The 26,135-nt window shown below is 46.0% G+C and overlaps 1 pseudogene; it reads left to right on the forward strand.

Moving 5' to 3' along the window:
- The first annotated feature begins 6,259 nt into the window (after nt 1-6,259).
- LOC140398070 (CDKN2AIP N-terminal-like protein pseudogene) lies at nt 6,260-6,586 on the forward strand (annotated as a pseudogene).
- The last annotated feature ends 19,549 nt before the right edge of the window (nt 6,587-26,135 follow it).

Below are 26,135 nucleotides of genomic sequence, written 5' to 3' on the forward strand. Positions count from 1 at the left end.
ACTGCTCTTGACTAGCAGCGCCACACCTCCCCCTCTTTTGCCTCCTTCTCTGAGCTTACTAAAACACCTAAACCCCGGAACCTGCAACATCCATTCCTGTCCCTGCTCTATCCATGTCTCCGAAATGGCCACAACATCGAAGTCCCAGGTACCAACCCACGCTGCCAGTTCCCCTACCTTGTTTCGTATACTCCTGGCATTGAAGTAGACACACTTCAAACCACCTACCTGAACGCTGGCCCCCTCCTGCGACGTCAAATCTGTGCTCCTGACCTCTATACTCTCATTCTCCCTTACCCTAAAACTACAATCCAGGTTCCCATGCCCCTGCTGCATTAGTTTAAACCCCCCCAAAGAGCACTAACAAATCTCCCCCCCCAGGATATTTGTGCCCCTCAGGTTCAGATGTAGACCATCCTGTCTGTAGAGGTCCCACCTTCCCCAGAAAGAGCCCCAGTTATCCAAAAATCTGAAACCCTCCCGCCTGCACCATCCCTGTAGCCACGTGTTTAAATGCTCTCTCTTGAACCAAGTGGGTTTTTACAGCAATCAGGTTCCACAGTTGCCATTGCTGGATTGGCTTTGCATTTCAAATTTGTGATTGACTAAATTTAAATTCCACCAGCTGCCGTGTTGGGATTTGTCCCCACATCCACTATTAACCTCAGCCTCTGTGTTATTAGTCCAGTGATGTTACCACTATGCAACCATCTCCTTTTATGGTCACCAGAAACAAAGCGTTTGTCACTGAACATGATTCAATAACATGGGCATTATATCTTTCTCACAAAAACACAGTAGCGATTCGAAGCACTGTCCCTGGCCAATTCAAAGGCATTTGAGAAAAAAACAACTCTGTATAGCCTGTAGATTCTTGCTTGACAAACAGGGATAAACAGGCTTAATAAGGGATTAAGTACCTGAAAGGATTTAAATGTATTGAAAGGGCTTTTATCAATTTTTTATTTTTTTTAAATAGTGAAGTCTATAATAGGTACTGAGAACTTTATTTTATTTCAGCTCAACATGACTCCTGATGTCTGCCTGTGCTGGATACTGGGTGTTTTCACAGAGAGGGTGCAAGGGCAAAGGATGGGAGGGGGAATGGTTGGCATTAAGTTGGAATAGTAGTTTTAAAGGACTATGAGGATGAGTGGGGTGTCATTGACATAACTTGGTCCTAAGGTGGCATAGAAGCAATAAGGGTCAATGGAGTTGGGTAGAGGAGGTCCATGGAGTTTGGTAGAGGAGCATATGTTGGCATGAAACATATGGGGGTAGTTTGAGCCATGAGGTGGCATAAGTTGGCATGGATGGGGCATGGGGATTCCTATCTCTGTGTACTCAACTTGAGAGCGCAAGTTCCTACGACTCAAAGGTGTGGGCTATCATTGAAGCAATGTTCTCTCATTTTATCTCCAAAGTCGTTTTTTGCTGATGAACAGCAGTTATATTTCTCTGGAAGACATTAATTTATGGATTATTTTACCAAATGAGTCCCAGCTGTAAATTGAAGCACAAAGACGCACAGTACTATTTATTAAAGGCACCAGTCAATGTTTGAGGTATTTACAAAAATACATGGAAATTGGTGATTACAGCTCAGCCATCCATGATACATCCAATTTTTATTGGCCTCTATTTTTATTCCGTTATTGTTAGGTTCTTTATTCAACATTGAGATAGATTTTGTAGGCAGCAGTAAAGCAGCGGTGTATACCTGACATTGAAGAAAAGTGCCCACAAAGATCTATCTCTGTGGCACAAATGTTTCCTTTCTCGATGGCAGTTTAAAATCTGGCACCAAGTCAAGGTGATCGCCAGGTGTGCAACAACATTGAGACCTTTCATTTTTCACTTAAATATTCAGATAGTAAAATTAATGATTCTCATTGGATTGACAGAAGCTAAAACAAATGTAAACAAACTTTAAAAAACTGTTAATCATAGAATCCCTCCAGTGCAGAAGGAAGCCATTCGGCACATCGGGTATGCACTGCCCCTACGAAGGAACACCCCACCCAGGCCCACACCTCCACCCAGGCCCACACCCCCACCGTATCCCCGTAACCCATCTAAAGGGAGTTTTAGCATGGTCAATCCACCTAGTCTGCACAGCTTTGGACTGTGGGAGGAAACCGGAGCACCTGGACGAAACCCACGCAGACATTGGGAGAACGTACAAACTCCACGCAGACAGTCACCCAAGGCCAGAATTGAACCCAAGTCCCTGGTTCTTTGCGGCAGCAGTGCCACCCACTGTGGCACCTTGAAATAAATGATAATGATTGGATTGACCAAATGCAACCAAACTTTTAAAAAATGTTTGAAAGTTTTTTAAAATTAGAACAGATATTTGACATTCCACAAATATGAAGTTAACTTTACAGTGTCAGTAAGAGTGTTTAACAATAATTATGATATTAGGATGCCATTAAAAGCCCAATTGCTTTCAACAAGATGTAACTTTTCAAGTGTTTTTACAAGAAAAACAATATATATAAATTATTTCCTCAATTCAGTGATTGCTTAGAGATTGCAGTCTGGGAGGTCACAGTCAGGCACCCTCTGAAGTAGCGTGGAATCACTGACAACAACTTCTGCATCTCTGTGACATTCTATGAATGTCCAAGCTCCCAATGTTGTTGTCAGTTTCAGTGGAAGAATGACTGTTTCACTGATATAATCACCACCACACAATCTGAGCCATTGAGGTTCATGCTGTGACACCACTTTGTCCAATGGCTCTGCATTCTGGGTGGAATGTTGGCCGCTGATGAGCTTGATGGTAAATGTTCCTTCTAAAAGTTTAGAAAATCACCACATTTTTGAAAAGTTCAGTGAAAGGGTCATGCAGGAAAAAATAAAAGCAAGGCCAACATAAACCTAGCAACTTACAAACAGCAACACTAGGACCAAACAATGAATTAACATTCCCAGGAGAACTCTGTTCTCAGCTGCATCATGATTTACTAATGTGTTTGTTAATGAAGGGCCAGAGAGTCGGAATGCGTGACAAGCTGACAAACCAGTTAGATAGTTACCTCTCCATCAACTGATAACAAGGATCAGTAAGTAATTTAAGATCTCCCCTTCACCAGTGTATTACCATAAAGTGACAGGGTAATGGGGGTAAAGAAAAGTAGTTCTGGATTCTGACAATATCCAACCTCAAGTATGCAAACAAGCAAGTTCCTGTCTCCTTCCATCTATGAAAGATGCTGGACATCCAGCAAACTAATCCATTTCAGGTGACGTATGTGATGGCAGAAGAGGCCAATCCTCAGGAGGTAGGTTCTGGGTGTCTTTGCGGGTTGCGGTTTTCAGCACTCACATCTTTTGCCAAGCCACTGTAGCCACTGGACATTATGGTGGCAGATGCCATCCCAAAGAAGGGGTCACCATCAGACAGTGTCTCCCAGATGTGATAATCAATACCTAGGACCTTCCTGTCACACTCGCAGGCATTGTTGAAGAGGAAGTTTGGGTGTCCTACTGGTCACCTGGTTCCGACTACCTCACCATACAGAAAACATGTTGTGTCCTGATTATAGAGGTCCTCTGTGCTGGTGATGCTACGTTAATCACCTACACAGAAGCACAGCTACATAGACTCATAAAATATCTCTCCCATACCTGTAACTTATTCTCTCTGATGATGAATATCAAGAACACCATGGTCATGGGACAAGGTGTCGCTTCTCCGCCAGGATCACATTGAATAACGCCCCACTTGAAGTGGTTAGTAAAATCTGCTTCCTCAGGTTCTTGTTGACAGACACTCTGACCTTTGAAGCAGAACTTGATTCATGCAGAAGGAAAGTAACTATCACCTTTGGCCAACTCACAAATCACACATGGAATGTTATGAACCCCGCTGATGTTCAATGTGAGGACATTCCAAATCCCAGAAGGTTAGAACATTGATTATTAACTATTTATTTTTGAAATTTTGGAGAGAAATGTGAGAAAAGCGATGAAACCCGGTGAGGAAAAGAGTCAGTCTTGTTGTGAATTATTCAAATCACAAAATGTATATTAAAATATAAAACACACAAGAGAAAGGCAACAGTACAGAAGATTTACAATTAAGTACAATAATGGTTACCCAGACAGTATGCTTAAATTACCCCCAATCTACTTTCCTAAATTCCGTGAATACACCTTCCCCAAAACAACATCCCATAGGTTTTAACACTATGAGTCAAATCCAGCAATAATTATGACACAGTGCCTACAGCTTTCTTTTGGAAACCTTTCTTCGAGTTTAGAGCAGTGCTTATGGGTCTGACATGGACAGACGTCTGCTGTTTTCTTTTCGGCACAACACCTTGATCCTCTGAGAGCTCTGCTTTGCATCTGGGCATGGCTATGACTTAGGTCCCTCGACTGCTAGTCTCCACTTTGCTCAACAAAACATCTGTTTCACCCTGCTACTAGGCTAATATGCATCTCATAACTCATCAGTGCAGCTAAATCCATTCCAGTTTCTTTTTTATCCAATTCTTCACTTATCATTTCATTCCAACTTCAACATGAATAACATCAAGCTGACCCTTAGAACCAAGATGATGGTTTACAAGGCCTATGTCCTCAGCACCTTCCTGTATGGCTGTGAATCATGGACGACTTACAACTATCGAGAAAGGACTTAGTCATTCCCCACAGGGGCAGCACGGTAGCCTTGTGGATAGCACTATTGCTTCACAGCTCCAGGGTCCCGGTTCAATTCTGGCTTGGGTCACTGTCTGTGCGGAGTCTGCACGTTCTCCCCGTGTGTGCGTGGGTTTCCTCCGGGTGCTCCGGTTTCCTCCCACAGTCCAAAGATGTGCGGGTTAGGTGGATTGGCCATGATAAATTGCCCTTAGTGTCCAAAAATTCCCCTTAGTATTGGGTGGGGTTACTGGGTTATGGGGATAGGGTGGAGGTGTTGACCTTGGGTAGGGTGCTCTTTCCAAGAACCGGTGCAGACTCGATGGGCCGAATGGCCTCCTTCTGCACTGTAAATTCTATGACACAATACAGCAAGAGTCACCCTCGGTTCCATTTGCACACCTAGCTACAAAGTAGAACTGAGATAGGCTGAGGGCTAGTCCCCAGAGTGTTCTCTCAGCAAACTACTGAGAGAACAAGTCAGAAGAAAACAAGAGTCCCAGAAACAAAATTGTCGAAAATTTACTGGATATAAACCTCGGACTGTCATATATGTGAAATTAGACAGCAACTCCTCTGCCCTGGGATTGTTGCCAGTTTGAAGGTATGTGTTCCAGACACATAAGCAGACTGGCAGATTATTAAAATAGCTGGAAAATTGGCAGGAATGGACTGGATGAATATATGCATGGAAGACACACATGTAAAGATGGATATTGTAAGTCTGGTTTATGTATTATATTCCTATATTTGTGCATTAATACTATTGAAATAAAAGCTATTGGACCATTCACATAAATACTCTGGCTACAAGAATAGGACAGTAGTTGAGTATTAAGTCTGTGAGTGACTTGCCCTTTGATTTCCAAAAGCCTTTTTAACGTCTACAAGACACAAATCAGGAATATTAGCAATCGGAACATCCCGTGAATGAATAACAAAAACCTGTTACAGTTGTACTTTCTTCAAAGGCATAAGCGATCAAAATTTTAACTGACTACTGTCATGATATTCAAACATACATCATAACACATACATAATGATAGACAGACCAACAGACCAATTAGCACACATAACACGACAGCCAATCACAGACAAGAGCAGACACAGCATAAGACAAGAAACACGACACCTCCTGGCCAGTCCATCTGGAGACAGCACAGGGCCAGGACCTCATTAGCAAGACACTCACACAGTCACAACGTGCTGAGTACCAAGTCAGATGTGTAAATAGTTAGTTGGAATAAAACTGCGTTGTATCAATCGCAACCGTGTTGGTTCGTCTGTACCTCAGAGCACTCAACACCTCATGGTACCAGGAAGTGTTGAGTTTCTTGTCTTATACTGTGTCTGCTCTTGTCTGTGATTGGCTGTCGTGTTATGTGTGCTAATTGATCTGTTGGTCTGTCTATCATTATGTATGTGTTATGATGTATGTTTGAATATCATGACAACTACCACCCTCCTTTCCTTAAATATTAAATTGAAATCATCTTTCGGGAAACCAACCGATGCTCAAGAAGTTTTGCTTTGGCTTGAAAGATATTTATCAATCCTGACATAGTTGTGGCCAGCATAATCATCACCGCACAAGGTTGCCGGGAAGATGGCGGGTACCAGCCTGGATGATTTCCTCAAGCGGAACCGGGAGATGGCCGATCTGAGCCTGGAGGAGCTCCGGGGCCTGTCCGAGAGCGACAAACACTGGACGGCGCGCCGGAGTTTCCTGGCGTGGAACCTCTCCCACTACCCGCGGGAGCGCATGGATTACTTGGTCGCTCTTTCCATGGTCTGGGCCAACCATATCTTCATGAGCTGCTGTTATAGTGAGCAACTTATGGAGAAGGTTTTGGAAATGGCAGATGGAGTTAATGTTGAAGATGCACCAACTTTCACTACAAGAGATGAGATAATGAATAAACAGAAATGGTAAAAGAGTTTCCAGGACAGAGGTCTTTTGATGGAACTGCTGTGTTGACTGCAAGTTTTCTGGGAGTTGCAAAGAAGACAGACTCTGAGTGCACAGTCTTATTCCCGGATGCAACCCATCAATCAAATTTATTGCAGATGCCTAATCTGAATCTTATGACTAGATTTTATTTATCTGGTCACATTGTTAACCATAAAGATTACAGGGGAATTTTGTAGTTCTCATATACAGTTGTAAATGGGAATTGGGGATGGAACTGGTTAGGGAGTGGCAGGAACATTGCAGAATATCTTCAGTCAAGGTTCAACATTTTAAATGATTTCAGAATTGGCATCAAATGTTTGCTTTTCAAATGCATCACTTATATCGGTGACCAAGCTAGTCCTGTACTAAAATTAAATGGCTTGTTATTAGACGATGCTGCTTTTTGCAGATTTGCAGGAGGAGAAAGGAATTTTTTTTTAAACTGCCTGAAACAAACACTTATTGCATTTGGAAAAGGTGTATTTTAATGGAATTAATTTCCACTGCATTTCACATGATCTCGCTGTCCCACATTATAGGGAAATTATTGTCTTAATAAGGGGCAAACGGATATCATTATTTCATGAGCCAATATGGATTCAATGTCCTCATTGTGTTGTGGCCAAAGTACATATTTGGATATATATATTTTTAGGGGTAGTTTGATAGTGAAAACACTCGGTTAAAGATGCACAAGTTGGATTCCTTCAATGTGTTAAACGTATGATTGAAATCCGTTTTTGATCAGAATAAGAGTATTTGTTGTCCTGTGTCATGTTATTTTTACGTGATAAAGCCTAAGATTTCAAATGTTGAGGTTTGGATGCAGAATTAAACACTCTTGATCTATTACATGGTACTGATTCGATTGTATTTATAGAATGCAACAGAAATTAAATTAACGGTGTTCTGTGTGATTTAAGAATGATCATATTAGATCTTTGATTTTTTTTTAACCAACATGAGTGAAAATGCACACTTTACTGTGTCATAATTATATTTTTGATCTTCTACCACCTGACGTACATTGTTTTTTGATGTGAATAATATTTACTTCTGTCTGTTTATTAACATTGTCACATTGTTTTTGTTATCAGTTTGAACAGGATCTTAACATTTTATAATTTCTGAATGCAATAAATTGACCTCTTGAACAAAAAAAAAAATCATCACCACACAAATCTTAGCAGCCTGTGTTATGAAGGTGGTACTGGCACAGTTAGCATGGCATGGGTGAGAGGACATGCTGTTCTTGTCTTGAGGACCCAGGCTGAGAAGGAATTCACAAGGTCATTCAGAGGAACAGAAAGAATTGAACCATGTTGCGTGCTCAATTCTTCTGACGTTTCAACACTCATATGGGTGGCACAGTGGCTAGCACTGCTGCCTCACAACGCCAGGGGCCTGGGTTCAATTCCAACCTTCGTTGATTGTGTGACGTTTGCACATTCTCCTATGATTGTGTGGGTTTCATAAGAATCATTGAATAGAATCACTACAGTGCAGAAGAAGTCCATTCGGCCCATCGAGTGCACCAACTCTCTCAAAAAACACTCTACCTAGGCCCATGACCCACCCTATCCCCGTAACTCAATAACTCCACCTAACCTTTTGGACACTAAGGGGCAATTTAACATGGACAATCCACCTAACCGGCACATCTTTGCACCTTGGGAGGAAGCCAGGGCACCCGGAAGAAACCCACGCAGACACAGGGAATAGTACAAACTCCACACAGACAGTGACCCAAGGCGGGACTTGAACCCGGACCCCTGGATCTGTGAGGCAGCGGTGCTAACCATTATGCCACCATGCCATTTCCTCAGGAGCTTCCGTTTCCTCCCACAGTCCAAAGATTAGGTGATTGGCCATGCTAAATTGCTCCCTGGTGTCCAAACGTTAGGTGAGGTTATGAGGATAGGGCAGGGAAGTGGGCCGAGTTAGTTTGGTCTTTTGAAGGGTGGATATAGATTTGATGGGCCTCCTTCTTCACTGCAGGGATTCTATGCTCTCCTATGCATCAGGCAGCAATGTTAAAGACAAACCAAGTGAGATTGAGCAAGTATTGCAGATAGTGATGATTTGCTCTCCCACTTCTAAGTGAGGGAGCTGGTAATTCATCCAATGCAGCAGCATATATAATAACATGATCAGATAGTCTTCAATCAATGTTAAAACTCAGAGATGAATAATTGCCATGCAGAAAAGGTAACAGGGCAATTGGCACTGTGAAGCAAATTCCAATATAAATTGAGAATACCCACTTATTAGACAGAGACAGAGAGCCTTGCAACCCTTTTTTGGTTAAGGCACTCTATAATATATGGTGAAATTCTGTGGCATCCCAGCCCTCTCTCCCTCCCCCTTCTAATCTATGTGTATATTATAAACCAAAGTAAAACACTATTGAATTAATGAATTATGACTTCTAATTAAATGATATATCTTGAAAAATTGAACATTTTGGCACAATTTTCAAATGATCTTAAATAGAGCGGAGCCCTTCAGGGATGTTCGGGGACTCCTTGGATTTTGGGGAGCCCCGTTTGAAAAAAAGTGCAATGGCCCAAAATTTGAAGTTTTAATGTCAGCATTCTCTATTTTGAACAGTGACCAGCACATTCCGGAAATGGATTCAAAGAGCAAACAGACCTTTAGGGTGTCAAACCTCCAGGATTAGCCTGGATTTTCCAGGAATTGAGATCCATCCCCAGGACTCTACTGTGTACAACCCCTGGAGAAGATCATCGGTGATGTGTTGGGTGTTCTGGATCCGTGGAACACATACAGGCCACCAACACTTAAAATAGTGCAACACTATTTTAATAAGTTAGCAACTGTTGAACATACTTTCACTGTGGGTTAACACAATGTTAGATTGAACTAAAGACCAATGCCTTGTCCTAACCAGTCTATACACTCAGCACATGGTGAAGATCTGTGCTGTAAGCTGTAAGCTCTGTCGTACTAGGAGGCTGCAGCTCGAATGAGCGGGAACTCTGATGCCCCCTGCCTATATAGTGCGTGTGCTGTAACTGGTGATTGGCTGCGGTGTTGTGTGTGTTGATTGGTCCCGCTGTGTGTCCATTAGTGTTTGTGTATCTGCACCATGATATACTGGTGTATATTATGACATCCCCCCTTTTATAAAAGAATGTATGTGTGTGGCAATAAATAGTGTATGGTGAGAATGTTCCTAACTACGTGTGGGGTGCGAGAGACATATTTACAGGACTATGTACATGAGAACTAAGCTATTTACATGGGAAGGTGCCTGGTGCAGAGAAGCAGTATGCAACAAGAATAACGAAATTAACACTGTATACAAACCAGGGAAACGATCAAACAAAGCAACAAAACAATTCAGAGAGTCTGTAAGTCCACAAAGTTCATAAATTAAGTCTCTGAGGTGGGCGCCGAATTCTGGTTGACCGCCTCAAGGGTGGGTCGAGAGCCGCCGGTTCAGGAGCGGGCTGGACTGTGTCAGAGTCAAGGGGAGGCAGAGTGACTGGGAGCTCTGCATTGTCCGTGGCAGGGTCAGCAGGAGGGCGAGGAGACACTGGAGGGTCATGTGGCGAGCGTGGAACGAGACGAAGGGCGCGTCGATTGCGGCGCAGAATAGAGCCATCTGGTAGACGAACCAGGAACGAGTGGGGGGCCACCTGCCGAAGGACAACAGCGGTTACAGACCAGCCCCCCTCCAGAAGACGGACACAGACGTTGTCATCTGGAACCAGAGCAGGGAGATCAGCTGCACGGGAGTCATGAGCCGCCTTGTGCTGTGCACGAGACAGCTGCATCCGTCGAAGGACCGGAACGTGGTTGAGGTCTGGGACATGGATGGACGGCACCGTCGTCCTTAGGGTACGACCCATGAGTAACTGGGCTGGCGACAGGCCAGTGGACAGCGGGGCGGAGCGATAGGCCAACGAGGCAAGGTGGAAATTGGGCAAGCATCGGCAGCCTTGCAGAGGAGCCGTTTGACTATATGTACTCCCTTCTCCGCTTTGCTGCTGGATTGGGGGTACGGGGACTGGATGTCACATGGGCAAAATTGTACCACTGGCAAAGTTGGACCATTCCTGGCTGGCGAAGCAGGGGCCATTGTCCGACATAACCGTGAGCGGGATGCCGTGTCGAGCAAATGTTTCTTTACATGCACGAATGACGGCAGACGAGGTGATGTCGTGCAACCGTATCACCTCCAGGTAATTCGAAAAGTATTCCACGATCAGGACATAGTCTCTACCCAGCGCGTGGAACAGGTCGATGCCCACCTTGGTCCATGGTAACGTGACCAACTCATGGGGCTGCAGGGTCTCACGTGGTTGGGCCGGCTGGAAGCGCTGACAAGTGGGGCAGTTGAGCACTGTGTTGGCTATGTCCTCATTAATGCCAGGCCAGTGCACTGCCTCTCGGGCCCATCGGCAGCACTTTTCCACGCCACGGTGGCCCTCGTGTAGTTGTTCCAGGACAAGTTGGCGCATGCTATGCGGGATGACAATGCGGTCCAGTTTTAGAAGAACCCCGTCTACTACCGCCAGATCATCTCTGATATTATAGAACTGAGGGCATTGGCCCTTGAGACACCCGTCCATTAGGTGGCGCATGACACGCTGTAGCAAGGGGTCAGCCGCCGTCTCGCGGCGAATTTGGACAAGGCAGGTAGACTGGAGGCCGCGAATGCCACATGGGCGTCAACCTGGCAGACAAATCCCGCTGGGTCACATGGAGTGTTGACTGCCCTGGAGAGAGCATCAGCAATGATGAGGTCCTTGCCTGGGGTGTATACCAGCTGGAAGTCATATCGCCGGAGCTTGAGAAGAATACGCTGGAGGCGAGGCGTCATATCATTCAAGTCTTTCTGTATTATATTGACCAACGGGTGATGGTCAGTTTCGACGGTGAATTGAGGAAGTCCGTAGACATAATCGGGAAACTTGACCACACCGGTCAGAAGGCCCAGACACTCCTTTTCTACCTGCGCGTAACGCTGTTCCGTGGGGGTCATCGCACGTGACGCATGTGCAACTGGGGCCCATGATGAGGCCTCATCACGTTCAAGGAGCACTGCCCCAAATTTTGGTCTCCTTTGCTGGATCAAAGAAAGCTAAGACCGGGGCCGTGGTCAGTTTTGCTTTGAGTTCTCTCCATTCGCGTTCGTGGCCAGGGAGCCATTGGAAGTCTGTCACCTTCCTGACCAGGTTCCTGAGAGCCGTGGTATGAGAGGCGAGGTAGGGATAAATTTCCCTAAAAAATTGGCCATGTCCAGAAATCTGGAGGACCGCCTTCTTGTCCTCTGGTGTTTTCATAGCTGTGATGGCAGCTACCTTGTCCGCATCCGGCTGCACACCCAATTGGGAGATGTTGTCCCCGAGGAACTTGAGTTCCGTCTGACCAAAAGAGCATTTGGACCTGTTGAGGCGGAGGCCATGCTCATGTATACGTCTGAATACGCGCTGGAGGCGACTAACATGCTCCTGTGGGATGGTGGACAAATGATTATGTCATCGACATAGACGCGAACACCTTCAATGCCTTCCATCATTTGTTCCATAATCCTATGGAACACTTCTGATGCAGATATGAACCCGAATGGCATCTTGTTGTAACAATATCTGCCAAAGGGGGTGTTAAATGTGCAAAGTTTCCTGCTGGATTTATCGAACTGGATTTGCCAGAATCCTTTTGAGGCGTTGAGTTTGGTTAAGAGCTTGGCGCGAGCCATCTCACATGTGAGCTCTTCGCGCTTGGGAATTGGATAATGCTCTCTCATAATATTTCGATTTAGATCCTTGGGATCAATGCAAATTCTCAATTTGCCGGAAGGCTTTTTTACACATACCATGGAACTGATCCAGTCGGTCGGTTCCATGAATTTGGAAATCGTTCCTTGGTTCTGGAGGTCCTGCAGCTGCTGCATGAGGCGGTCCTTAAGCGGTGCTGGGACTATGCGAGGTGCGTGCACCACGGGCGTGGCATTCGGTTTTAATAAAATCTTGTAGGTGTACGGGAGCATGCCCATGCCCTCAAAGACTTTGTGGTACTGGTTGATAATGGCGTTGAGCTGCACCCTGAATTCGGTGTCCTGAAAGGCAGACGCGTCAGCAGGAGAGAGAGAGTGAACTCTCTGAACTAGGTTCAACAGCTTGCATGCCTGCGCGCTAAGCAGGGAGGCTTTTGAAGAGCCCATGATTTCAATGGGAAGGATGGATTTGCGTGACTTGTGCGTCACTTCAAGCTGACACGAGCCGCTGGCAGCAATGGCATTGCCATTATAATCTAATAGCTGGCAGGCTGATGGGAGGATGGCTGGTTTCACACGAAGGCTTTGGAGGTCAGACCGCACAATGAGATTGGCGGAGGCACCGGTGTCCAGGCGGAATTGTATTTGGGACCAGTTGACCGTCAGGGTGGGACACCACTCATGATCTGGATCGATGTGTCTACCGATAGAGGCTGGATTCTTTGCTTCGGGGATACTCTGTTTTCTGTAACGATACCGATTCGAAAAGGTGCCTTCAGGTCCTCGGTGTCAATATCTGGTAGTGGGCCCGCATCGGACTCGGTGACCGTGGGTTCAATGGCCCAGACATTCCTGTGAGGCTGGCCGTAGCGATACGAATTGGCAGGCCGAGCTGAACTGCATAAAGCAGCATAGTGGCCAGGTTTGCCACATCTCAGGCATTGTCGGGATTTGACAGGGCATTGATGCTTTAAATGGGCGGAGCCACAGTTGCCGCATGTTGTAGCGTCAGTACGTTCGCTGCGCCACCGCGCATGCGCGGTGCGGCCGTACGTGGTGCGCGCCTGCGCAGTACAGTCGCCGTCCCCTCGTTCGGTGCGCACAAGCGCGGGAGTCCGTGACAAGCGCCAAAATGGCCACCCTCATCCAGGCTGAGGCCCTGGAGTTGCTCGGTTGATTGGACGCTTTCTGCCTCGTGGGGACCTTGCCGCGCCGTTTCAGCCGCTTGGATGTGGGAAAAGCGACTAGTGGCGTGTTCGTGTAGCACGCAGGTCTCGATGGCGGTTGCTAGGGTGAGCTGCTTTACCTTGAGGAGCTGCTGGCGTAGGTGGTCTGACTGAACACCGAAAACGATCTGGTCGCGTATCATGGAGTCGGAGGTGGGCCCGTAATTACAGGACTGCGCAAAGATGCGGAGGTGGGTGAGAAAGGACTGGAAAGGTTCATCCTTACCCTGCAAACGCTGTTGGAATACATAGCGCTCGAAACTTTCATTCACCTCTATGTTGCAGTGAGTGTCAAACTTGAGGAGGACCGTCTTGAATTTTGATTTATCTTCATCATCAGCAAAGGTGAGAGAATTGAAAATGTGGATGGCATGTTCCCCGGCCGTGGCTAGGAAGAGAGCGATCTTCCTGGTGTCCGAGGCATCTTCCCGGTCTGTGGCTTCAAGGTAGAGCTGGAAGCGTTGTTTGAATATCTTCCAGTTGGCCCCTAGGTTACCGGTAATGCGGAGCGGCGGCGGCGGGCGGACGCTGTCCATTTTGCAGGATGGCTGTATGCTGGTGGAAGGCAGATCACTTGCAGGTAGGTCTAAGAAGTTCTAATATCTCTCAACTCCTGGTATCATGATGTGTTGGGTGCTCTGGATCCGTGGAACACATACAGGCCACCAACACTTAAAACAGTGCAACACAATTTTATTAAGTTAGAAACTGTTGAACATACTTTCACTGTGGGTTAACACGATGTTAGATTAAACTAAAGACCTATGCCTGTCCGAACCAGTCTATGCACTCACCACATGGTGAGGATCTGTGCTGTAAGCTCTGTCCTTGTAGGAGGCTGCATCCCGAATGAGCGGGAACTCTGATGCCCCCTGTCTTTATAGTGAGTGTGCTCTAACTGGTAATTGGCTGCGGTGTTGTGTGTGTTGATTGGACCCACTGTGTGTCCATCAGTGTGTGTCTGCACCATGATATACTGGTGTATATTATGACAGTAACCGTCATCACAATTAGCAACCCTACCCTGCGTTCTGCCGGACTATGAAGAAATGTTTGTTATATTCGACTTACCATAGCAGGAAGGGCCTGCAAAGGTCAAAATTGAAGGAATGTTAAAAGTGTCAGAAACATTGTCAGATGTCTCATTCTGTTGACACCACCCTGATCATTCCTTTCCTGTCACCCCCCCCTCCCCCACCCCCATAAAGCTTGGTGTTAATGTGTGAACAGACTGAATGAACAACATCTGAAAACTAGATCTATTGTGAGCTGTGGGAGCTCAGGTTAATTCAAGTATTCATCCACCGTGTTATTCTTTGAGCAAATGTCTGTCCACATTCCAGTGTGTGCTAATACAAGAGCCATATTAATGTGCTCACGCTGCAGAGATCATTCTTCGTGTTATTTTAAGGTGTTGGACACTCGCTAATCATGTTCGTGAGCTCGAAAGTATTCTTCGCTTCTGTGCGCCAATATGTTCCAAAACAAATTTCATTTTGTTGCATAATCGAAGCTTAATGGATGTTTTGCATGCTGCCCTGTTAACCTTCCTGTTTTCGGACCAAATCTAATTGAACTTCCTGAAAATTGCTTATGTTTATATTGGACAAATGAGCGAGCATGCAGAAATAATCAAGTCACAAGAACATCTCTCAATGTTTTATTTCACTCTGGTACATAATAGATTTGACCTTAAGTAATGTTTTCAACTTTCAGTAACTGTTAATTGAGATTGATGAGGAAGTGACAGTGCTGGATACCCAGCAGGGCACATTCTGTGGAGAAATAGAGCACGAACAGACATGAAGCCTCTCACTCTTCTGGATAAAACAGCTCATCAGGCAGGGTGAGCAGTCCAAAGTTGTGAGATTGTTTTGAGGTGAAAAGGGTTCGTATGATGGCACCTGAAATACATCAAGTGACTCTATCGGTGAAACCTTACCAACTTCAGTGTGGAGGGAAATGGAGATGTAAATAAATGAAAAGCATTTCAACCCTCAGGTTGTCTAGTGCGTTGTGGGGATGTGACAACTCTTTAACAGAAATTCTCCGAGACATGCTGTCGTGGAGTGCTCGATCTGTGAATTTACCCGTAATCCTCCAATATTACTAACCCTCGCCCCCAGGTTATGTAATGGGAGATAGCCCCTTCCTCCACATACTGGCTGTACAGCAAAATGCCATTCCATAATTCTCTGGGGCACAATAAGAAAACAGAATGCTTTGCATGTTAATATTATTCAATCTCATTCATGGTGGATTCTAATATTACACCTGCCCGAGGTGCTACATGGAAAAATGATCCTATAAACTTTGTTCCAATACAAAACAAAACATTTGGCTAACTCCTGATTTGTTTTCACTGACAGGTAACTGCCCCCCCCCACCCCTCCCCCTCCCCTCACCCTGCAACCTCCCTCCCACCCTACAAAGTATCAGACAATAGCAGACCATGCTGAAAAATGCACAGGAAATGAAATACTTGGAGCTCCATGGAAGGCCCAAAATAGTGATTGGAGTAATCCAATTTAATTTCAGAGTCTGTCTGTTTTGTGTTATTATTTGGGCAAATGCCAGCATCAACTTCCACAACTTGATTTCTGTCGGTATTATATACGCTCGTGACCAGGAATCTGCAAAGTTTGTCCAACGTTTTCTTCAGGAACCCAAATGAGGAAAGATCAAGGCCAACAATAAACAAAAATCCCAAATATGTCAGACAAACTGCACCGTAATGTAGTATTAGGGTGTTTGGGACTGTAAGGGTTAATGTGGGACTGGGAAAACAATACCACTCACAGTATGATATAGAATTACATGGGAGTAGTAGAATGTTGTGGTGAGTCTGGTAGAGGTCAGCATGAAGATGGCACCTAGCCAGGACTGTATCCAGTGCATATGGACATTGTTAAGTGTTATTAACAAACAGTTTGTGTTCAATTATACATCTGCTCCTCTTCTTAAGACAACATACAATCATAGTGTACATCGTGGATGATTATTGGTAGCATGGTGGTTAGCACTATGGCTTCACAGCGTCAGGGTCCCAGGTTCAATTCCTGGCTTGGGTCACTATCTGTGCGGAGTCTACACCTTCTCCCCGTGTCTGTGTGGGTTTCCTCCGGGTGCTCCGGTTTCCTCCCACAAGTCCCGAAAGACGTGCTGTTAGGTCATTTGAACATTCTGAATTCTCCCTCTATAACCGAACAGGTGCCGAAATGTGGCGAATAGGGGCTTTTCACAGTAACCTTGTTGCAGTGTTAATGTAAGCCTACTTGTGATAATAAAGACTATTATTATTACAACATGGTAGCAGCAGGTGGAGGACCCCAAAAATCCCGAAAGGAACTGCAACCTTACCTGAGAAAAGTGTACCTGACTTGAAGATCTCGAGTACACGGCTGGAGATCACCTAAGAAGCTGAAGGGCAGAAAAAAGATCCACTGTCCAGTGCAAAAGGATTCAAACAGAGCATGTCGAAGTCTGTTGTGAGACCCGATTGAAAGCAGAGTCAAAGAACCCAGCCAGATTGCCAAAGTGTGGAAAAAGGTTGAAACAAGCTTTTAAATCATCATAGAATTTACAGTGCAGAAGGAGGCCATTCAGCCCATTGAGTCTGACCGGCCCTTCGAAAGAGCACCCCATTTAAACTCACACTTCCAAGCTATCCCAATAACCCCACCTAACCTTTTGGACACTATGGGGCAATTTAGCACAGCCAATCCATCTAACCTGCACATCTTTGGACTGTGGGAGGAAACCGGAGCACCCGGAGGAAACCCACGCGGACACGGGGAGAACATACAGACTCCGCACAGACAGTGACCCAAGCCGGGAATCGAACCTGGGACCCTAGCGCTGTGAAGCCATAGTGCTAACCACTATGCTACCGCGCTGCCGCGCATTGCAATAGTCAGCCAGCTCTGGTATATCGATTGTTTAATGAACACAGCTTGAAGAATGCTGCCTCCTGGATCCAGGGTTGACACCAGAACAATAACAAACAAAATTAAAAGTCAGGGCAAAAAATAAGCTTCATTCAATTCTCCAAATTCAGGAAAGCAATTAGCTGGCCAAAATGAATTGTTTAATAGGTTTTCCGCAATGTCGCTGAAGTTTACAATGGTTTCATAACATCAATGCGGGCCTGCCAAATGCAGACAGCAATGGGAAGAAAGAGAAGCAATTCAGAGTTTCACCCTCCTCTGCTGAAAACAGCTGTGGATTGTAAATCAAGACTGCCGACCCATAAAGACAGATGGAAGGGCCAGACGAGGTGCAAAATCTGATGTTATGGAAAAGAAGGTTTTTAAGGTATGTCCCATAAATTCCCTACAGTGCAGTAGGAAGTCATTCAGTCCATTAAGTCTGCACTAACCCTCTGAAAGAATACGCTACGTAGACCCACTCCCCACCCTATCCCCATAATCACACCTAACCTACACATCATTGGGCACTGAGGGGCAATTTAGCATGACCAATCCACCTAACCTGCACATCTTTGGACTATGGGAGGAAATCGGAGCACCCGGAGGAAACCCACGCAGACATGGGGAGAAGGTACAAATTCTACAGTCACCCAAGGCCAGAATTGAACCCGGGTCCCTGGCGCTGAGAAGGACAACACTGTGCCACCGTGCTGCTCTATGATTACAGAGGCTGAACAAACGGCTGCACTATTATATTCAGTAGGTCCAGTAGCCAAACATATAATTGCCGGACAAGGAATAAGTGAATCTTCCAATAACTTCGAAGAGGGCATAAATTTCTTTGACACCTACTTTAACCTAAGAAGTAATAAAATTGTGGTGCAACCAAATTTTAACAATGGAGTCTAAAAGCCTGGGGTACCTGAATGCTCTTTCATAAATGAGTTACGCAGATTGGATGACGATTGCAATATGCTGATCTTATCTCAGAGCTCGTAAGAGATGGAATAGTAGAAGGAGTGGCTGATGATGCTCTTTCAGATATACTCCAATCCAAAGAAGATCTCACATTAGAAAAAGCCATCCAGATCATCAGATAATTGGAGGTCTGTAGGCAAAACTGATCCATTTTGTGTTGCAAAGTTAAACCATGGTACAGAGCAGCCTCAATAGTCCAGCTCAGAACACAGTAAAAGGGCAAGGAGACTCCAGGGCAAGGAAAGCAATACCCAGGCAAAGTACAAATGGTGGCAGACCAGGTTCACGCTATGGCGCTAAAGTACCTCACAGGCACAAGCAGTGCTTTCCCAGTGCCTGGGACACTTTGGAAAAATGTGTAAGTCCGAAACCTCAAATGTGAAAACGATCCTAAACGAGTCCATGATATCGATGAGCCATAACAAGAAGAAGTCCTACAATGCTTCTTGGGAGAAATTAAGAATCCCTGATTCACTAGTCGGAATGCTGACATATCTGTAAATGGTCACCTGACGAATTTCAAGTTAGACACAGGAGCTAGTGTGACAGTCCTGTCCGATCAGGAACTGGGGCTAAAAGACCCTCTGCCTACAGGCAATAGACACCACTGTATGGTCCCAGAGGAATCCAACTACTGGTTTCTGGGCATGATTTAGGAGCTGCTCCGATATGGCAACAACCAAACAATCAAAATTCTGTATGTCATCCGTAATCAACCCCTTTCTCTTCCTGAGCAAAGATGCCTTTATTTCCCCCAACCTCCTCAAAACAGCTGAAGATGTCAAAATAATCACTGTAGTCAACTGCACTGTACTGAAGACTCCCAAGATGTCCACCTGTGCTGATAAACTCAATTGGAACTTGGATATCACCCAGTGCTGGATCTCTGTGTTTATTCGGAACCCTGGATATGCGTTACCCCTTCTTAGTTCCCAAATAACAGAAATTCAGGCTGTGTTTTTAGGCAAAGTTTTGTTGAACTTTATTGTCAGCTTTAGTGTCTACTGCTAAACTCCTGGTTATAATACAAACTTAGGTCAGATTGATTGTCTTTAGCAAATCCAGTTGTTGAGTTTAAAATACAACTCGTGGTAATTCTTCAAATCATAATACACAGTACAAAATTACTGATTGATTTAAACAAAAGAAAAATGGCGATAGCAAAGGCGGCAGCAAAGACATAGGTTTCAGAAAGTGATAGATTGATTCCGGAATGGATTTTCCCCTCCCGACAAGTGATTTTTAAACAGATCATTATCTTAAAGTTTCGCCTTCTTTACAGCTGTGATTGGCTTCAACTAATTTATAATTCACTCAATTCGCCCAAACTGTCTGTCAATTTAAGAGATAAATGTCTTGGTGTAATTTTTCATACCGTGGCTTGCCAATTATGTCTCATTAATTAGGTTAACACAGTTTTCGAAAAGTCATTATGACCCTGACTGACTATTACCATGGAAACAGAACTGTCCAGGCTTGGGAAGGTAGCTGCATACAATGAAGTCTTTTGTCACTGGCCTTGGTCTCTGGCAAGTCTCGAACAACTTGCAAAATGTGAAAATTTAGAGTCTTATCTGATTAGTTCCCAGCTAGTCTGCTTTCCTCACTCTCATGGTGAATATGATTTCGTCAATTACTCTTAATGATTTCTCAATTAAACCTTTTATCTATCTCATCTACAGCTAACCAGAAAAGCTGGTTTCTATCACCCAGTAATGTCAAAATTACGTTTGTTACCCAATGAAATAACTTGGCAGGAATTTGGGCATATCATGGTAATGTTGCATCTCCAACCTGGGGAGACATCTGTGGAGATTTTCCCTGAGGACAGGAGTGGATGGATTTGCGTCTAACCATTTTCAGCCCGATCAGATGTAACAAATGGTGGCACAGCTGCTGGGCTGTGTCATGTACCAGAAATCACAATGTTCCTTGCTCCTGTGCTCCAAGCATAGTTATACCAGGAAGATACTGGCATTTAGTACACTGGACTGACAGAGGTAGGTCCCACAGAGGCATTCCAGATCGGAAACATTTCATTAAATTTATGACCTCTTCGAAGTTATCGGAAGATTCACTTATTCCTTGTCCGGCAATTATGTTTTTGGCTACTGGACCTACTGAATTTAATAGTGAAGCCGTTTGTTCAGTCTCTGTAACCATAGTGCAGCATGGTGGCCAATAACAGCCACTATTAAATTAACCTTTACATCAAAGAAATCAACGCCAACATTTTTTCCTTCCGTACTACCAGGCTTACCACCTCCACCACCTCACCGAGCGGGCACCCAAATCAGTTTTGTCACAGGTATCCACCTGCTAACATACAAATTGCAAATCACCAACAGGACACAATTGAAGTGAATTTTTGATCTTAGATTATCTGGGATCCAAGCAACTGCAGTAAGTCTGAACATATATCAATCCAATTTATATTTGGCACAAATCATACTTATTTTACATTGAAGTCAACAAGCCATTTTCTCACACCTGAGCATTGCTGATGGTAAAGGGTTAATTCTAACGCAACTCTAATGATAGCTACTGAGCATGTGCATAAGGAACTATCGTCATGATTGAACGGCCACATGGCGCCTGACAGAAGCAAGCCAGGAGGCCCCGCTCCTGGAACTACCCCACTCGCAATGCCTCACGAGATCTAACGTGATATCGCGAGCTGTTGCAATGTAAATCCTGCCCATATTAAAACAAGACAACTAGGCTTATTCTAGCCTTATTCTAATGTACAGTTTCCCGAGGTACCCGAGGCATTGGGATCTATCTCCTTCGCCTCAGAGACCTCGGGCGAGTGCCATTTAGTACTGTTCTCCACAAACGGGGCCCAGATGGAACGGCATTCGTGGGGGTATCCCAGGGGTTTGGAAGGCCCCAGATGCTTGCCCTCTGAGGAGGTTGGCACCTTGGCACTGCCAGACTAGCACCCTGCCACTGCCAGTCTGGCAGTGTCAGTCTGGCACTCCCAAGGTGCGTAGGTGGCACTGCCAGCTGGCAGGGGCACTGCCAGAGTGGCAGGTCGGCAGTGCCAAGCTAGCATTTTTTGCACGGCGGCGATTGGGCCGGGAGTGCCCTGCGCGGGCGTTTGAGGGGCCTAGGGGGTCCTGGGGACCCCTCATAGTGAGTTGGGGCATGGGGGGGTGCGGGCCAGGGGTTGCGTTGAGGGCTCCAAAGATCAGGACACCATTTTTAAATTGCGTCCCGATCTCTCCCTGCACTGATGAGTTCCAGTGAGTGGAGCTCCTCAGTTCAGAAAACGGGTCTATGTGCTGTGAGCGCCGGGAAACATGACGCTAAACGTGCTCGCTATGGGACTTTGTTCCGATTTGATTAAATCACGACCTCTGTCATACTAATCTCGCTCAGAGAGAGAAGAGTGGGAAGAACCTAAGAGCGGGGCTGTACGCTCCCTCTTGATGTTCTGTGATCTTATATATAGTTGATCATGTAAATGAAAGTACTTTCAAGGAACATTCTTTGCCTCTAGCCAAATCTCTTACTAGAGTGAGACCCCCAAAATCTTCTGAGACAACTCAACAATAACAGGCTGGTCATCCATTTTGAAACAGCTGTTTTGAAAGCTTATGTGGATACACACAAGTCTACTAAAAGGAGAAAATCTTACTGTCACAGTACACCAGGCCTGATCGCTGATTTGGAGATGTGTACAGTTTGGGACGATAATGTCATGAGATTGCAGCACTGTATTGTTAGGTATATGTGACAACCCTGAACAATGGTAACAGTCTTGCTTCTGAATCTGAAGGTTAAGGATTCAAATCCTGAACTATAATTCCGAGCACATTAATCTAGAATACCAGTTGAGTGTAGTATTGAGGGAACATTGCTGTGGTGGCCCAAGACAACATTACCGAGACTTCAAGAGTAAAAAAGGGGTTTATTAACCAAAGTCAAAGGCTGGCAAATAAACAGGCACAGAACACCAAGGAATGGGTCTCAGCTCTCTGACCCCGGGGTCCACACTGCCCGAGCCCCTTCTTCAGCTCTCTGACCCCGGGGTCCACACTGCCCGAGCCCCTTCTTCAGCTCTCTGAACCCGGGGTCCACACTGCCCGAGCCCTAATCTTCAGCTCTCTGACCCCGGGGTCCACACTGCCCGAGCCCCTTCTTCAGCTCTCTGACCCCAGGGTCCACACTGCCTGAGCCCCTTCTCCCAGGGCCCCGAATTACTCGCTATTGGCCGGGGTTTGTACACTCCCATGCGATTGACCCCAAGCCAGTCACATGAGCCGCAGGCCCGCCACCTTAAAGGGGCCAGGCTACTGATGTGTTGAGTGTTCTGGATCACATACAGGTCACCAACACTTGAAATAGTGCAACACTATTTAATTGAATCATTAACTGTTTAAACATACTCAGACTGTGGGTGAATACGATACTAGCTTTAACTAAAGACCTTTGCCTTGTCCTAACCAGTCAATGCACTCAGCACATGGTGAATGTCTGTGTTGCAGGCTGTGAGCTCTGTCCTCCTAGCTAGCTGCAACTCGAATGAGCGGGAACTCTGATGCCCCCTCTCTTTATACTGCGTGTGCTCTCACTGGTGATTGGCTGCGATGTGTGTGTTGATTGATCCCACTGTGTGTCCATCAGTGTGTGTCTGCACCATGGTATACTGGTGTATATTATGACAGCTACCATAACTGCATTGTTGAATATGCTATTTTTCCGATGAAACATGGCTGGATTCTCCGGTCCCTCGGCTGCATGTTTCTCGGTGGCGCGCAGTTCGCAGGCAGCGGAATTCTATCCCTCACCGCTTGTCAATGGGATTTTACCATTGTACCCGCCCCACGCCACCGAGAAACCCATGGGCGGAGATGCGCTGCCAGAGGAAAAAGTGAATCGCAACAACCAGAGAATTTCGCCCATTAAACCAAGGCCCTGACTACCCTTTCAGGTAGACATAAAACATACATTTTAAAAGAGTGGGACAGTTCCTCCAATACTCTGACTAACATTTATCCTTGAACCAACATCATTAAGATATATAATTTTTTTTAAATATTCAAGGAGCATGGATGTCGTTGGAAAGGAAAGCATTTGTTGCCCATTCCTAATTGCCCTTGAACTGAGTGGCTTGCTAGGCCACTTCAGAGGACAGTTAAGAGTCAACCGCATTACAGTCGATCTGGAGTCACATGTAGGCCAGACCAGGTAAGGATAGCGGATTTCCTTCCCTGGAGGACATTAACGAACCAGATGAATTTTTACTTCAATTGGCAATAGTTTCATGGGGCGAAATTCTCCCGAAATGGCGCGATGTCCGCCGACTGGCACCCAAAACGGCGCCAATCAGACGGGCATCGTGCCGCCCCAAAGGTGTGGAATGCTCTGCATCTTTGGGGGCCGAGCCCCAACATTGAGGGGCTAGGCCGACGCCGGAGGAATTTCCACCCCGCCAGCTGGCGGAAACGGCCTTTGTTGCCCCGCCAGCTGGCGCGGAAATGACATGTCGGGGCGGCGCATGCGCGGGAGCGTCAGCGGCCGCTGACAGTTTCCCGCGCGTGCGCAGTGGAGGGAGTCTCTTCCGCCTCTGCCATGGTGGAGACCGTGGCGGAGGCGGAAGGGAAAGAGTGCCCCCACGGCACAGGCCCACCCGCGGATCGGTGGGCCCCGATCGCGGGTCAGGCCACCGTGGGGGCACCCCCCGGGGCCAGATCGCCCCGCGCCCCCCCCCCCAGGACCCTGGAGCCCGCCCGCGCCGCCTTGTCCCGCCGGTAAATAGGTGCTTTAATTTACGCCGGCGGGACAGGCAATTTATTGGCGGGACTTCGGCCCATCCGGGCCGGAGAATCGAGCGGGGGGGCCCGCCAACCGGCGCGGCGCATTTCCCGCCCCCGCCGAATCTCCGGTGCCGGAGACTTCAGCAACCGCCGGGGGCGGGATTCACGGCAGCCCCCGGCGATTCTCCGACCCGGCGGGGGGTCGGAGAATGACGCCCATGGTCACTATTACTGAGACAAGCTTTTAATTCCAGATTTTATTAAATTAATTTAAATTCCGCCAGCCGCAGTGGAGTTTGAACCTCCGATCTCAGAGCGTTAGCCTGGGCCTCTAGGCTACTTGTCCAGTGATAGCGCCATTACACACCATCCCCTCCTAGCTGAGCTTGTTTATCCCATTGCTGTGGGAACTTGCTGGGAACAAATTGACTGCTGTGTTTCTCTCCCTTACAAGGACTACATTTCAAAAGTGTTCCAGTTGGTTGTGAAGCATTTTTGGATAGCTTGCGGTCATGAATATTGTTCAATCTCATAAGTGAGAATATTGTTAATTCAAAGAAACAGTGAACCAATTTGGGTTGCTAGGTTTTGCTCAGTTAAATGCGACAAGTTGGCATAGCTGGCTATGATTCTGACTTTCCAATCAAACCCAGTGCAGCTGGTCTTGAACATCCCAGTACAAGGCGTTCACACTGTCTCTCCCATCAAACGTTCAGCTGACACAGCTGCTGGTGTTTTTTTTTGAGTTATTACTTTAATAGTTGCGATTACTGTAACAACCCCATCATTTATACCAAGAAAATTACACAAGAATACTGATTTAATGCAACCTTATTATTAACCACACTTAGACTAACTGCACAAGGCAGCTGCCTGTGCTTTCTTAAACGGAGTTGCCACAATCATCACTAAGGCAACCGATTATTTGTGAGGATAAACTGTGACTCAATGTGTTCTACAGGCAGGAGCCTGGTTGCTTTCCTTCCAATTTCACCTGCCTATAGCTTTTCCTCTTGTGATGACATGCAGCAACAGAACTTGCCACATCTCCACTCGCTCTTCTGAGCGTGAAGCTCAACTGTTGGCTCCTCTTATTGATGTAGGTAATAAGACCCTGCGACGCTGAGAGATGATGTCACCGTCTCGTGAGGTAAATCTAGAACTAGATGGCGCAGTTTCAAGATACGGGGTCTCCCAGTGAAGACGGAAATGAGGAGGAATTTCTTCTGTCAGGGGGCCTTTGGAATTCCCGTCCACAGGTAGCAGTGAGTGCTGTGTCAATGAATATATTCAAGGCTGGGTTAGACAGATTTTTGATTGACAAGTCAAGAGTTATGGCGGACAGGCAAGATTGTGACGGTGAGGCCACAATCAGGCCAGTAGGACTTATTGGATTTAGGGCTGAATGGCCTACTTCTGCTGCTAATGATCTTATGAACTGTGAGCTGTTCAGCCTTTGATAACATCATAACTGAGCCCAACCTGCCTTCATCTCAATTCAAGATTTTGAGTCGGGTCATGTAATGGAACAGGAGCAGGAACTCCTGCTCATTTATTCCCCTTATCTGACCATGTAGCACCCCAGCTATTATCATTGGAAGCACCTGGATAAGAGGGCAAAAGAAGTGATGGGAATATTCCTGCCATTTTCTCTGCATTCAGGGAGCTTCTTTAAAATATTATCTATGTTCATTTTTGTCATTGTGCTGTCTGTAGGTTCACATGTGATTTGTTTAGTGTTTCCATTGCAAAAAACATGATTTGTCCCACCCTTATCTGCAAATGAGGTTGTGCAGTGGAAAACCCCTTCAGTGATACACACAAGGTGGAGAAGAAAAAAGGTGAGGCATGATCAATTTGGCTGGAGACGAAGGTGAATTCAAACTG

Source organism: Scyliorhinus torazame, chromosome 21, assembly GCF_047496885.1.
Source record: "Scyliorhinus torazame isolate Kashiwa2021f chromosome 21, sScyTor2.1, whole genome shotgun sequence".
NCBI classification, from domain to species: domain Eukaryota; kingdom Metazoa; phylum Chordata; class Chondrichthyes; order Carcharhiniformes; family Scyliorhinidae; genus Scyliorhinus; species Scyliorhinus torazame.